Source organism: Dermacentor albipictus, chromosome 5 (genome assembly GCF_038994185.2).
Source record: "Dermacentor albipictus isolate Rhodes 1998 colony chromosome 5, USDA_Dalb.pri_finalv2, whole genome shotgun sequence".
Classification (NCBI taxonomy): Eukaryota; Metazoa; Arthropoda; class Arachnida; order Ixodida; family Ixodidae; genus Dermacentor; species Dermacentor albipictus.
In genome coordinates this window covers 66,511,293-66,527,369 of record NC_091825.1, presented here as the reverse complement: position 1 = coordinate 66,527,369, position 16,077 = coordinate 66,511,293, and the positions used below count along the sequence as shown (strand labels likewise).

At 44.6% G+C, this 16,077-nt stretch overlaps 1 long non-coding RNA gene across 2 annotated transcripts in view; it reads right to left on the bottom strand.

Moving 5' to 3' along the window:
- LOC139060475 (uncharacterized) overlaps positions 1-16,077 on the bottom strand; it is a 136,199-nt gene that overhangs the window by 20,161 nt on the left and 99,961 nt on the right. The window contains exon 3 of one of the 2 annotated variants that reach the window (XR_011514843.1): positions 14,755-14,883. The exons of the other annotated variant lie outside the window; for it this stretch is intronic. This is a non-coding gene — a long non-coding RNA (uncharacterized lncRNA). Of the gene's footprint in view, positions 1-14,754; positions 14,884-16,077 lie in introns of those variants that run through there. 2 annotated transcript variants of the gene reach the window in all.

The following is a 16,077-nucleotide window of genomic DNA, read 5'->3' as shown; positions in this document are numbered from 1 at the left end:
GAGATTAATTTTGCGCGCCTGCCAATATGTCGCGACCTGAAAGCATTCTCAGAGGTGCGCTCAAGTGTTGCATGAGTCAGTATCATAATCGTCGGTGGAGTTCTTTTTTTGTCTGGAGACACAACAGCCGAGCACCATGAATGTTTTTTTTATTCAGGGACCACTGACATAGGGTGTCACTGGATTAGAAAGATAGCCATTTCGCAGTGCTGAAAGGAACGTTTATTCTCCTTATTTCCAGAAATTTCTGGTATACACTGCCAGTGTGGCAGTTGCCAATGTTATTTTTTTACTTTATTTTGTTTGTTATCTGTAGAATAACTAGATAAATACAGCGCCTTTCTCTTCCCTTTCATCCTCACTGGCGAGGTCTCCGAAATGTATTTTGCTTCTACCACAGTTTATAGGTTTAAAAGAGTTAATGAATCAACGGGGAGGCGTATGTTTTAGAATATCACTACATATGACTGCCATGAAAGTGCACCCATGCACTGATATGCCAGCAACTATGACCATAGAGATAAAAAAAAGAACATTCGACCTTGTAATTGCGAAACTGAGCATAATGCTCGAGCAAGAACAACTTTTCCACACTTATAATGCATGGAACTGAACTGAATGCACACATACGTTAAAGCTTTGTTGATAATCAGTGCATATAAGGGCAACAGTCATTGAAATATAAGTTTGCATATGTCTACACAGAGGAGCCGCAGCTATCAGTTCAGTACAACCACCTCCATGTAGATTAGAGTAGTGTACAGGTTTGCGCAATACAACATGCCTGTCACTCCTACCTTCATGCGCCGTTATATGTCGTATGCTCTGCTGCACCTTTATCGACACTTCGGGATGTTCACCAACCCAGCTACTTTTTCGCGTTCATTTTGAAGCCTATACAGACGAGTGTATTTTGGTAATCGATACATACGAGTGCTGACAATCAAGTATTTTTTCTTTATTATTTATGGCAGTGCGACAAAGATACGAGATGAGGCAATGAACAATGAAATGTAATGCGTCAAGTGTCACTTCTGGGAAACTTCTCAACACTTACAGCTATTCGTCGATCGCCTAAAAAAATGTAAAGCTCACCGAAGGGCTTCCCTCCACAGCGCAAATTCAAGACTGCAGCACTCGCATTTCCATAAGAGAAGTGACCTATGCTCATAATGCTGTGCCTCTGTTCAATCGTTAGAACCATACTTCTTTAGAGACGCACTACGAGAGATGCCATTTCGCCTTTCGGAATCCGTATCCGCTGTTTGTTTCGGGATTTCTTTCACCCTCGATTGCAAGCAACCCGCTGACGTGTTTCTGACAGCCGGAAGTAATCAAAGTGCGGAACGACGACGGCACAAAGAAGCGTTCGTGACAACCCTGACCGAAACGGCACTAGGAAAGCAACTGACGCGTGCGGAGGCCATTCCATCCAGTACGGCAAGGCTGTCAGACTTGATGCGCTTTTCGATTACTCTGACTTGTTCAACAAGCTTCGGAGAGTTCTTTTCTCCAGAATGGACTTCGGATCAGCAGTACGATGGGGCTTTGAGGAGAACTGCCGCTTACAATTTTCATTTTGAGCTGTTGTGCACTACATCTCACGCCTTTATTCCCTCTTTTTTTCGCATTTGAAATGTAGGCACAATACAGTCGAGGTTCTAAAACCTAAGAAAGATTCTAGAAGTTCTTTGGAATGTTGTATTTGATGCATCAAATTACCTTTAGAGAAAATTGAGGCTATTTTACACGCGCACGAGAAGTTTTTGTCAATGACTACCACAAAAAGGCACGTATGATGTGGGGAAGACCAAGTAAGATTGCTGTGTGTTCTGTGACTTATTTTTTTTGCTCCACTGAGAACGGCATGTAAACATCGTCCGAAAATACCTTTCCCACCTTTATGACGCATTATAGCCTACACGGCTGCTGCGCCATAAAAATCTCAAATCATCATCACCTTTCCCCGTAAATCTTCCCTCCCCCATCTTCATTAGAAGAGATTTACACATCTTGCCCTTCCATGTTGCTTTTCCCCCCCGGTACCAATCTAACAATAGTTATAACCACCCTCCTTCCCCTGGTCTATATAGACACTTCTGCACACTCTCTCATGGGCACCACCATATTTGATCACATGGTGACATGGTCATTACTATCCTCACTAGCCCCCACTTCCATTGTAAAGGCGTCTTCGCAAGAGTTCGGCCCCGTGCAGCAGGCCGCATTTTTTTTTACATAATACTGCGGAAAGCAGTGCTGTCAAAGTCGGAGAGGGCTACACGAAATAGGCTCCCAACAGTTTTACGAAAAAGTCATGTGGTGTGCATTAATCAACACTTTCAGGTAGATGACTGCACTTTTCGCTCCTAAGTGAAATGAACGATTGCCGAGCTTTTTACATGGAAAGGATGATTGTGCTGCTTTGGAATAAAAGTATGCTATGACCTGTGTCAAGCAAGCGAAATACATGGGGTATTAGCCAAACCTGTCTGTTTATAGAAAATCAACTAAAGAAACGAACCTGGCGATTGTCCTACGCATGTGGAGCGTATCTGATCCGAGTTTGCCTAACATACCAGAAACAGGTGATGACGTTCTGTAATGTAAGATGTTAACCCCCGCAACTAAGCCATGAATTCGCGCGACTTTGGAAATTCCTTAATTCAAGTGTGGGTCCGATGTTAAAGAAAGATATGATAGTCCTGGATAAATGAGAGAGCTGTAAACTTCCGGTCTGTTAGGTCAAGGCAACTTTTTTAATTTTCAACGTAAGAAAACTTCTTGAATGCTTTGTCGCATACAATATCAGAATGGGTCTCCCATCTGAGATTGTTCTTAATTGTAAGCTCCTTCGCTACCTCGCCTATAGAAATCTATAAATTTGATGGAAAGTTTTTGTACAGGCAGCAAAATTCTTGAGTTGCAATATTATTACTAGCAACGTCGTGGACCGTCTCAACGGGGCCATGGAACGGCAGGTACTAGTCTGTTATGGACACCGTAGCGGGGGACTACGGAAATTTTGACCTCGAGAGGATTTGAACGTTCACGCATTGCACGGCACATGAGCGTATTTGCATTTCATCCCCATCGAAAAAGAAATTATTGGGTTTTACGCATCAAAACCACTTTCTGATTATGAAGCACGCCGTAGTGCAGGACTCCGGACATTTTGACCACCAGGGGTTCTTTAACGTGCACATAAATCTAAGCACACGGGTTTTTTCGCATTTCGCCCCCATCGAAATGCGGCCGCCGTGGCCGGAATTCGATCCCGCGACCTCCGTGCTCAGCAGCCCAACACCATAGCCACTTCGCAACCATGGTGGGTACCCCCATCGAAACGGGCAGGGATTCGATCTAGGGACTTTGTGCAAAGCAGCACAACGCCGTAGCCGATAATCCTCCATGGTGGGTCTGTCTAAAGAGTAAAAAATTAAAATTAAAATGTCGCTGTTTCACCCCAAATGTATCGATTGCGATAGAAATTTTATGCACACCTGTACGACGTAAGCAGAGTAGTTTTATCGGCCGTGTAAACTTGGAAACATTCGCTTACTAACTGAATTAAACATAATGTCAGCGCGCACAAGCAAGCATGACCATATCCTCCTCCATGAGCGCGGACACTCGCTGTCAAAACGCTGGCGTGAGCAACGCGGCAGCAGCAGCGAGCGAAGGGACATTCGTGTGGTCTACCGCTTCAACGCAAGAGCGGCAAGCACACAGCGCGCGCCAAAATGTGAGCCATCTGCAGATCATCTTCCAGATACTGCGCGCGCGACCGCACAAAGAATACACTTCTTGGCGGAGTCAAAGCCCCCTCCCTCCCGCGCTGCCTCTCCATATGAGGAGGCAGCGCGGGATCCATATACGGCGCACGAGTTTGCGGAGTGCCTCTATCCATATATGGCGCACGAGATTGCACAGTGCCGCTATCCATATATGGCGCACGAGATTGCACAATGTCGTATATGGCGCTGGAGATTGAGCCGCGATCGTGAGTTCCCCTTGCGCCGGGTCGCGAAATTCGCAGTTGCTGCCGGAGCACAACTACGAGCCCCCTCCATTCCTCCCATCGCCCCCCCCCCCCCCCCCCCTACCTTTCGCGCGGCAGAAAACGGTGCGTTTGCTCTCCGCTTTCTTCGTGCACGCGCTCCAAACTGAGCCGCGATAGTCGGCTTCCCTCGCATGTTTGCATTCGCACATACAGCTTACAACATGACGGTGTTATCGCCCTTGGACTTTATATGGAACATCACGGCGATGACGATGGCAAAACGGCCCTTGGAGAGGCCATATAATTGCGATCGCACTAAACGAACGCACTGCGATACGTCAGACACATTGACAGATGAGCTTGCGATTTTCATTGAAGTTATGGGAACAAAATATCTTATGCTTTTCACGCTTCTGTTCACAACTTGGGGGAGGAAGGCGGAAGGGCGGCGACATGAGCAAGAAATCACAGTTGAGGCCAATGCCTATAGGGAAAGGTGTAAGTCTAATGTAACTGTAATGGGTTCTACGTGAAGTTGCTAGCGGAATAAGCTTCGAGTTTTGTTTTTAGAGGTGTATGATTTGCTACCTGACCAGATAACATGGGAACAACTTTGTGTTCTGATCGCAGCCTCGGGTGAGCAAGCCTTTTATACGTTTTGATCAATAACTATGTCGCGCTTTTAACCATCATACCAAGAAGCCCATTAAACTATCATCAGGGCAAGTGATTTCAACTGGCAAGGTCAATATGTATGTTGAGCTCATCTGCTCAGGAAGGTATAGGCATGTGCTTGCCAGCCAAGTGTAAGATAATTCAAGCGGAAAGTAATCATAAACAAAGTGTGAAATATTTCCAGATTTCTTTCTGCGTGATAAATATAAACTACACGCATGTTAGAAGATGGCCCGTTTTCCGCCACGGTGACACAGTCGCGGATTTAAAACAGGAGAAGTAGATTTCATTCATTTGTCCCCTGTCTGTCTCGTCTTCTGCCGCGAAGTGACTGATGATAAAAATATCAAAGAACGCCCTGCCAGTATAGATTACTTCAGCGTTGTAATTTATTCAAAATTTTACTTTATCATATTGCTAACGCTCCACAATATTGATATTTCCGTTCTTGTTAATGATTAGTGAACTTGAGCTACGGAGCAAAAAATTTACGACAGCTATGAAGAGTATAGAAAAAGAAGTGTTGTCCTATCATTTATTCTTCGCTTGAAGTTTGAAACTAACGAAATGACTAGAACGAAAAGGGCAGAATAGGCTATGTCTAGTGGAGTGAAATGTGAGTATTTTTGTGCTCACCACAGTGTAGATGAATAGGTTTAACTCACCCTTTAGAAATGTGCTAACTTCTGAACCATCAGTATACGAACAAATTCGATTGAAAAGGTCACAGGAGGAAACCTTGTTTATGTCATTGAATCATCTCATACCATCCAAGAGTATCTTGTAATGTTGATCTTAATACTACTATTACTACATATGTAAGATGAATTTTTTTTTACTATCTGTGATACGGACTAATTACGGTCGACATCCCGTATATTTTTCTGCTTTGTCTATTTAGAACGCTCTACTAATCTATTTCAAGCACAGTGGATCATTTAGTACATATAAAAAACAATTGTTTTCTTACTTACTCAATTTTTAGGTTCCTATTCATCTCTTTTGAATATTGTTTATTGTTAGAGTTCTCGTTTCGTATTCTTTCAATATTTATCTTCAATAATTTTCCTATTTGTGATACAACTACATGCTTCGCGTTGTCGAGAAATTCGACTTCGCCCTGCCATCTGGTAGCTGCATGGTTAGCTCAGATGGTAGAGCGGCTGCCCCGGAAAGGCGGTGGGTTCGAGTGCTGGACCCGGTCAAATTTTTCTTCAACTCTGAGGCTTTTCTTTCGGGGAACCCGTATGGGTTTCCTTTGTAGCAATCAATACGAACGCGTGGATGTCTGATTTTGCCTTTGTTAATTTGTACTGTACTCCTTGTACTGCTGTTATAATGCTGTTTTAGTTTAACCACTACACTTGTTTGTAACCTTGCAGAAGATTTGCCCCTACAGCCTAGTGTTCTCGAACCTCCTGTAAATTTATCTCTATCAAGTATTTTTTTTTGGTTTGAACCTAGTAATCTTGTTTCCGATTCTGGCTCTGACCATACCTAGGCAGTCATAAAGGAGGCACCTGCATATCGAAAATTTACCAATTATTTTTTCGCGCCTTTTCAGGTGACAACACACTGCCTTATTTTGAAAGTCGCAAGGTACTAAAATACTGGATTCTTTTTTTTTTTAGGTTTGTGAGTGCCGGCCTCAACACCAGGTTCATTCTCACAGGCGAGTTAACTAGGTGGTGCCTCAGCACGAGAATACTGCAAAAGACTCACAGTGTTTCTTTAACAAACTAGAACGAGTTCAGAGGATTACAGCGAATTGGCATATTATTGTCAGTACTTTCATTTTTATCCGAAAATAATTTTCAGATGTCTTTATGTATTATTCCGTACTATATCTATAAAGTAATTTTTTTTTTATTGCGGCAGGTGTAAAGTTCTTCAGCAGAACTTCTTTTTCCACCCCCTATAACATACCAATATTGCCCTGACGAAGTGTTACATTTTTTAAAGTTTAACCAGTTATAGTGATTCTCGGTTTCATGTAGCACTTGAGTCATCTTCTATGGCCAATGACGCATTAGGCTACTAAATTCTGTAATTTTTTTAATTATCACTTAGTTTTCAGAATTTTAAAATTTCGAATGACGAATGGGATAGTGTCCTATTCGATGCAATATTCAAATGGTATAGTCACTATTCGTGAATATGGATATTTTTCGAATAGGGTTTGGATATATCAAAACGTCAACTGTGCCCACATAAACACACAATTGAAGCAAAAGTATGGTATATTTTTAGCGCCGTAGGCATAGTATAGATACAGAACACGAAAACTTGCATAGCGAAGCAGGCTACGTGGCTTAGGCTGCTTTAATGTAAGGGCTACAAAGCGGCCACTCGCACTCTCTGAAGAGTTCTGTGCGTGCTAAGAAACTATTTGTTTGCTGCTAACACTCTGTTTATGCTTTTAATAAGCAATGCTTCACAACGTGTTATGTAATGACAGAAACTTGCTAACCTCAAGAATAATAGGATGTGAATACAATTTTATAGTAATAGAAACAACGGCTGTTCAATATTAGAAAACTATTCAATATTCTATCAGATTCCAATCACTTGTGGCAATATTAGATTCCTATTCCATGCTGTCTCAAAAAATCGCCCTTCACACACACACCTACTTAGTTTGCAACGTGTTTGCAGGCTAAGAATTCGGAGATCAATCTAACTGCTTATTGCCCATTATTATATGATCACAAGGTTGCGCGTTCGGTTCCAGGGCCCTGCGGTCCCATTCCTACGGGGGCGGAACGAAGAAAAAAACACTCGTGTGCCTTTGCCTAGTGGGTGTACAATAAAGAACACCGTGTTATTCAAGTAATTTTCGAGCCCTACCCTACAACGTACACAGTAACACATTAGGTAGTTTCGATAGGTTATGCCCCCCCCCCCCCAACGCCAAAGGATTAAGCGAACGCCGAAAGAACGTGATTACACGCATTCCAAGTAGTGCTAGGAACGCGTAAAGGTAGAAGTCTCGTGAGGTTTCACCTCTTCTGGCTCCGCCCTCTTGCAGGTCATTACCGACAGCTAATTTCCCTGAAGACATGGCGCCTGCACGCATTTCAATAAGGTACTATTGGTTCCAGCAGCGAAAGGTAAGAGGCTAAGATGGGGCAGAACTTTATAATTTATCTTGCCAAAAACAGGCCTAAGCGAATGGCTTCGAATGAATGTAAATCGCAGCTACAGACACCCTGATAGCATTTTTGGTTTCTGCAAGATGATAAAAAGCCCGACTGCAAAGGAAACTCTGGCCAACTACTGGTTAGTATTAGTATTAGCTTAAAAAGTGTGCTCTTGACTTGATTAGGTCTACCTGAGTATAATAGTTCTGTTATTCATTTATGAAGATCTCAACCATACTGACAAAACAGATGCTTATGTACGGGAAATGTATAGCACTAATTTAAACGGTTATCTCGAGGCCAGTCAATGCTTTTATTCATAAGGTTATTTATAAGGTTATAAGGTTATCTCACAATGCGAGAGGCACATTCAGTAATGTAAGCTCAAATGAGACAAATATTACCTATCTCCAAATTAAAGGCAATCATTCCTCAATATTCTAAAACACTCATTTACAGTGCAAAAAAACGAACTTTATATTTCTGCTTATTTGTGTCCACTCGGTTTAGAGTCTCAGTTAATCTCATCTAAATATAGAACTGTGAGGAGCAGCGATTTCAGCATAATTTCGGTGCAATGTCTTGTTGGGTTCTCAAAAATTCGCGAAACACAAAACTTTCTCTGACTTTCCTGCAGATTGTTACCATCCGGATAGACAATAAACGCTCATACATTATTTCAAAATGATTTCGTGAAGAAGTACGCTTGACGTCTTGCAAGTGAATTTAGCAGCGAACTCTTAACGTTTCTTTTTGTAAATCGACAAAAAGGGCTGATTTCTCTCGTGCTTTGGCAAACTTACTCTTTAGTGGGAATGGTGGTTTCACTAAAAGCAAAACACATACAGAAGGGCACAGGAGTGCCCTGTGAGTGCCTAAAACGAATACGTGGAAGCGTCATCTAGAATGGCGTCTCGCTTATGTCAATGTGACAAACGATTACTGGCATCGACGTTCAGCGATATCAAGAGAGTTCGCTCTTAGGCTAACTTGTATACATGGGACTATTCGGAAACGAAATCAGCGCGAACAAACGCGACAAAGAACGGACAGTGTGCTCCTTTTTGTTCAAGTTATTTTGGGCTGTCTTTTGATGAACATTGTGCTTTGTGCCATGGTTGCCACATGGTAACTTAATGCGACCTCTATTTTAAAATTAATTACGAGTTTTACGTGCCAAAACCACTTTCTGATTATGAGGCATGCCGTACTGAGGCACTCCGTAAATTTGCACCACCTGGGCTTCGGTAACGCGCACCTGAATCTAAGTAGACGGGTGCTTTCGCATTTCGCCCGCACCGAAATGCGGCCGCCGTGGCCGGGATCCAATCCCGTAACCTAGTGCTTAGCAGCCCAACACCATAGCCACTAAGCAACCATGGTGGGTCGAACCACGACGCGGCGCAAGTGCGAAAGCAGAAGGAAGTTCCCAAGTTTATTGTTCAAAGCGTTATACATCGCATATTGTATAAAATGGGCACCTATAACTTATGTTAGAGCCGTTAAAAAGATGCCTAGGCTATTAGCCCCAAGAACGACCTAGAGGGGCGCTGCGAGCGCCGCTCGCGTGACGTCAGGGCATGGATTCGCGCCTGTCGTTTGCTGCAGTTCGGGCGGTGTCCGCACGCCTTCTGCGGTGTTTCGGTTTGTTCGCTCTCGTTCCCAATGCTTGTATACTTGTGTCGGGCGTCTGAAATATATATTTTACGATGTCTTCGTTCGCGAAAATGTAATCAAGGAGCTTATTCCCTAGACGACAATAAATTTCTCGAAGGCAACTCTATAGTGCCACCCGAGGGAGCTCAGACCAGCCCATTACGGGTTTTTCATGCGCGGATCTACACTTACCAGTTGCAACTCACGTGAATAATAAAAGTATACACGAGAAAGCACAGCACGTAAGAATCTAGTCAAGATTCCAAAGCTACCATGGTGCAATATGCGTGTGTCACAAATAACCACTGACTATATATGACTTCTACAATATATATCTTGATTTTAACCCGCTAAAGAATGTTTGCTCACGACGAATAGTGCACGGTATGACATCTAATTTTTCCATTTCCTCACAGAAGCGCTCGGGTGCAACACTAGGACTTAACTACCACTGCAGTTTAGATGCGGCAAGCACCACTTGCGTTGTAACGGGTTCTCAAAATTAGACCGTTCTTCACCGGTCAAATTTACGTGGCGATAACTTGAAGAAAAGGTCATTGAGGTTTACAGCTATTTTCAGCACACAGAAAGGAATGTACCAAATTTATTCCCTTTGCGTGCTACACGCTCAACTCACTTGGGCAATTTACTGGTGCGTCTTGCTTGAGAAACAGACATGATGAATCTGTTTGAAGAACTGACACAGGATGCTGCGGTCAAATATTTCAGTGAAATATGCCTTTTGGACCGGTTCGCTGCAGCCAGCAAGAGGTCTACGGCCCATTCATTAATAGTGTTGCGCAAATTCAAGATATGATTGTTCCCCAGTGAAGGTTACGTGTTCATGCGAGACTTGTGGTGTCTTCTTTAAGAGGCGGGTACGCGAGGTTTTCTTTTATACACTGACGAAGCAAATAGTTTTCAGTCTATGTAATTAAACAACGCGGGATCGAGACATGTTGAGGCAGGATGTGTTTGCATTTCCCATTTCAGCGCAGCCTAAGCTGCGCTGTAGTGTCTCGAGAATGCTATAGGCATTGTAATTGGAGCCGTAAAGAGCTACTTCAGGTTCTATACCCGAAGTTGTAGTGAAATGCCGGGTTTCACGAACAAAGCGCGCCTCACCATAACGACAGTCGGTTGCTTCCGTTGCAGGAGGGGTGTGCCATATCGTTGATACAAGCTAGTGAGGGCCACTATGACACATTTCATCTCTCGCAGATAATTGCATGTTTCTCGATCTTAACCACGAAATTTTCTTTCATGTGATTGCTGTTATGGTGTTCGTGAAGTATGTATGTACTATACACGATGCGCTGTTGCGTTAACAGCCAATGCGTTTCTGGGTGCCTATTTCAGAGAATGCTGAAAGTAGTACCAAACCTTCTCACCACACAAAATTCGCGCCTATCTCTTCCGTTTAGACCTTAATACAGTTGCCAGATTTGGCTAAAACAACTCACCAGAGTGATAAGAACTACGATGAAAGCTTCGATGGGCAGTGTCCTAACACGTATTTATAATGTTGACACCAAATATCAAGTTGTTTCTTCCATGTAAAATGCTACGTCTGTCATACTAAATTAATAAGGGAGTGTTAAGTGTTCAGAGGAGCATCAGAAATAACTTCGTGTGTTGAACTTGCAGGCGTTATTTTTAAGCAAAATTTATGAACAGACAGGGTGCATATATGCATTCCAAGACCAGTAGACCCTTTCAGCGCCACCTAGCTTGCGATATCCAAGTCGCAAATTTTCATGACTCACGCGGTTTCAAAGAAGGAACTGCGGTCCACGCATGGCAACAGAAATAATCCGAAATAACCTTCTACTAGTACGGCTCAAGCCACCAATACCCCAAGCGCGCACCAAGAAAACGAGCGCGCACGGCACCCGAGCGAGCGGGAGCGAGCGGAGTCCTGGCCGTGACGCACTCGCGAGAGGGCGCCATTCCAAATTCTCGTCGTTAATAAAGCTTTATATAAAAAAGGTGAGTTTGAAGTCAAAAGAAGAAGAGAAACAATGTTTGCGGCAGCACAAATCTATTGCGTCTACGTTGATTCAGTTATAAATGCCTGCAAGAGTGAACTTTTGTTTGGATAGACAAATGACTGAAATGGTTTTCGATCGATTAACATTGCTACACAACTATGCCGCAACATAAAGAAAGGAGAATGAGCCATAATTAGCACAGGCGTTTCGTACAGCTACCGTACACTGGCTCATTGGTTGTAGTGGGTTCGCGATGATCTAATACGTAATTTATATTGCAAGATATATTAACATTGTGTATAATTTTGCCATTCAGAAATTACCACATTCAATGAATCCATTCATTTGCTTGTGGCCTTCTAGGCCTTGATTAAGGAAGTATGACCGAGTACATTCTTTTAAGCACGAAATACTTTTAGCTCCCTTTGTCGGCGACCTTCAAATGACCTTCAGCCGAAAGTCAGAGCCGTTACCCGGGTAGCGTTGCGAGAAAATAAAAACGAGATCATCCGGGCAACCAGTCAAAGCCTAAGGAAATGCAGTCTCTGGGCCCCAACGCTTTGTACAAGACTGCATTACGTACGCTAGCTACTGCCCAAACAAGATACAAAAATTGCTTCCGAGTTCTTCCTAATCTTTGTTCACAATATCACGCAAGCTGTAACTTCTAGTTCACTGAAGTTCTTTTCTGTCATTTCCGATAGCGACGTTAAAAAGGCCTATACAGTGCGCCGTACACTTGACTGTCGTTTTTTGGCGCTGAGACAGGGCTGCCTATGCTCAATTCAAGGCCAGCGGTCCGTGAGTTCCGAGGCGCGAATTTTAGGCCGCCTCCTTTGAGAGAAGGCGCCACGCTGCGGGACCAGGCCGGCAGCGTCCAGCACGCCGCGGATGCTTGTCAGATAGTTGTGAAGGTTGTGAGCTGGCTTTGAGTAATCGCCGTAATTACTCCAACCAACCTGCTTTGCCGATGGTCATTTAATACTTACATCTGCTCTCGATTACGGGAGGGCCAGCATTTTTTTTTTAAGTAGAGCGTAAAGTGAAACAGCAGTATTTAGTGCTACAATAATGAACAATAGAGTCGTGAATTGGTGAGCCCATAATTAGTAATTTTGCCTAATATGAGAATGTATGAAGCTGATGTAGACATTCCGGCAGGGGCGTCTGCGTCAACAGGCACCTGGTGCATTGCGACACCACGTAACCGAGCAGATAAGGATTGGACTCTCCCGCGTGTAGCGGTGCATGGCCTAGCCATGTCTCGGGAAAGGGGGATCCTGGGAATTGAGCCGATGCTGAGTGTTGGGACTTTCAAGGCCACTCGGCGTAGGTGACAAACCTCTTTAGCCTGTGCTTCACATAGACGACACCTCCAGACTGACCCGCCTGGAGTAAATCGGTAGTTGCATTTTCCGGTCTTCCTTTCCAATCTTCGCCATCGTCTCTCACTTTTAATATTTGCTGTCTTCTCCACCCTTCTGCATTACTTCCGATTTTCTAGGCAGCGAGGGTTAACCCTGTGGGAGTGGACTGCCTAGGTCATATTATACTTGATTATAGTGGTCACGTAAAACTGGTGTTTGCAGTACCTGTGAAACAAGTCCTGCATCGTTTTCTTGTAATGTTCCACGGTGGGTGGCTGACGCTAATGCCGAAAAATACTCACGTATGGCTGGTTCCTTCACACCACTACTTGATCGCTCCCCGAAGAGGGGGTGCACCGATGAAGTCTTCGAGTTTTTGGTCGTCTAAAAGAATCCTCCCGTTTCCATGTCATTCACACTGAACAACCACACAAACCAGTTGGAATAATTTCGCTATTCGTCCATTCAAAGTCTTCCACCGAAGTTCTTGGCACATGTTATACAGCATCCAATATGGCAAGCTGTGATATGTTGGAGCTGCGCAACCAGAAGCAATATGACAAAAAATGTGGGCAGCTTTCACTAGTGGTGCAAGGCTGGGTCACAGCGGAGACTGTTCCGGCTTTTGCTAAGTATATATAAGTCGTGCTAAAACTTACGAGGTTATGCATGGCTCGGGTATGTTAATGCTATATTCTTCTAGTTGTTTTAGCTTTTGCATGGTTATGCTTGGCTTGGCTAGGTTCTCACTATGTTTTGCCAGGCTTTGCCAAGTTTAGCGATGCTATGCATGGCTTGGCCAGGCACATACCAAGTGTTGCTAGGTTTTGCTAACTCTTTCGAGGTTATGCTTGGCTTAACTACGTTCATAGTAAGGGTCGCCAAGATTTGCTAAGTTTGGCCAAGTTGTTGCGAAATCATACACGGCCAGGCCGGTAAGCCACGGAAGCCCCAGCAAGTCACACGCATACAAGACACAGTACGTGGTTCACAATTTATTATGTATAGTGTTTCAGTATCAGTCATCATCATCGTCGATCCGGTCCTCGTCCACGACGTCCGACCATCGTTGTGGTCGTTGTCGTGGTCCGTGGCGTCGGGGAATGCTTCGCGAAGCAGTTGCAAAGCAGATCTTTTCTGCTGAAAGCTCCATACCAAGCTCACCATGGAGAGATTCTTCACGTCGCACCACAGCCGGTCACAGGCGCGGCAGCTGTGCCTGAACTCTATGCCGAGGTATTCGCGCTGGAAGCGGCCGTTCGCACCTCCCATGAATTTGCGGGCTTGGCGTTGAAAGTTGTCGGTGACGCGTAGGCCCGGAATCGATTCCCGGCGGCGCTGAGCATTCAGTCGGCAGCGTTCCTTGTCTCTGGCTCGAAACTCGGGATCCTCGGCTGGGCGACGGCGTTTGTCGGTGGCGGCCTCGGCGCGGTGGGCAGGATCGGCTGTCCTTCGTCGATCATAGTACCGCTGAGCCGTGCACCGAACTACCTTGTAGGTCACAGACGGGACAGCTGTGCCCAAACTCTATGCCCAGAAATTCGTGCTGGAATCGGTCGTTCGCACACCCCGTGTCCCGGTGACATTGACACTGGAAGTTTTCGAGCAGTCGCAGGCCGGGATCGCTTTCTCGGCCCCATCGAGCATTCAGGCCCCGACTCTTGCTTTCCCTTGACTGTAACTCGGGAACCTCGACTCGGCATCACCTCTTCTAAGCGGCAGCTTCGGCGTGGTGTTCCGGATCAGCTCGGCGGCGACGCATCGCTTATTGCTTGGCAGTACGGCGCTCTTCCTGGTAAGCCGCTTCTTCTTCGGGCGTCCAGATTTCCTACGATCTTCCCATGGCAGCAGCACGTACGCACGGAGTAGAGGAGGCGAGAGGTGTGTCGCCGCGCCGGTCCGAGCTTTTACTCGCCTGTGACGTCACGACTCGGCCATACGCGCGTGGGGTGCGAGGAGCTTACGTAGCTTGGTGCTCTCGAAGGTGGTTGCTAAGCAACGCGAGGCGTGAGGCGGCGCCCAGCTGGGAGGAGTTTTCTGGTAACCCTCCACTGCAGAAAAAAAGCGTAAACAGCTCCGGTTTTAAAGCGTTGGCGAAAATGGGCAATGTAGTGTTTCCAATTTTTTTGTTTTTTATACCGTAGCGGAGATACTCTGTGGTCATTAGTTGGAATTAATGCTATTTGCCTGCAAGCTGGGACAAAACAGCTTTAGAACCGCAGCGACAACACTTTTTTGTTGGGATCTAACCGAATTGCAGATTTGGTAAGCTCCATGGAAACTTCTAACTGAACAGGTGATTCTATATCTTTTTTTGCAAAGACACCTTTTTTTTTCTCGCAACACTAAGGTGGATTTCATTGTTCATCAAAATCAATCAAAATGCTAAACTTTAGTAATGGGTGTCACTTCATAAAGTTTACGTTTCCCAGACGTGACCTGAGCGTAAAATTATCTCACAACTTTCGCTCTCGTCGAATGTGCTAACAAATTTCAGTCAGCGCTGAAGCGCCGATTATACGGTGGTCTAAACATGTTTTACGTATATAATGCTTTTGTTGAAACTTTTTAGTTCTGTTCACACTGCAACACATTGCATCTGGCTGCTATAAACAAGCGGATACTGAACAGTTCCATACGGCTGTAGAATATCACTGTATGTGTCTCTCTGGAAACATATGAGAAGAAATTATATCGTCCAATCTTTTACGATGTGTTATTTATGTTACCATGATGATCTTCTGAGGCTGCCGAATTCCTAATTCGAGAGTTTTGAATTATTTTTCAGTTCTAATTCACTTTGCGCTTTGCTATTGCATTCGCGTTTCTCCGACGTACAGAATGCCGTGATAGATTTCACGTGTCCACTCCTTTTAGAAACTAAGAGAACAAAATTCTCAGTAATCCTATAAGTGAAAAAACACCCTGGTTGCGGCAACGGATGCGGATTCCATCATTCTGGGATGAAGGCGGGGCCGAAATCACATCATAAACCAGTTTTTTCCAAATCCTCCAAGCCCTCACACATGAGGGAGCGATTAATTTCACGCGCCGTCGGCCCTGCTCTGTTCCAACAGCAACCAAACTGCCTCCCCGCTTCTGCGACGGTGTGAGAGCTTTTTGTTCCCACGTCTGCAGCAGCTGTTACCGCAAGGCGTCATGTCCAAAACGGCTAACAAGGACGACGTAGGCCTCAGTATGTTTTAAATGCTTCTCCAGTCACTCTTGATGGCACCATAACATGC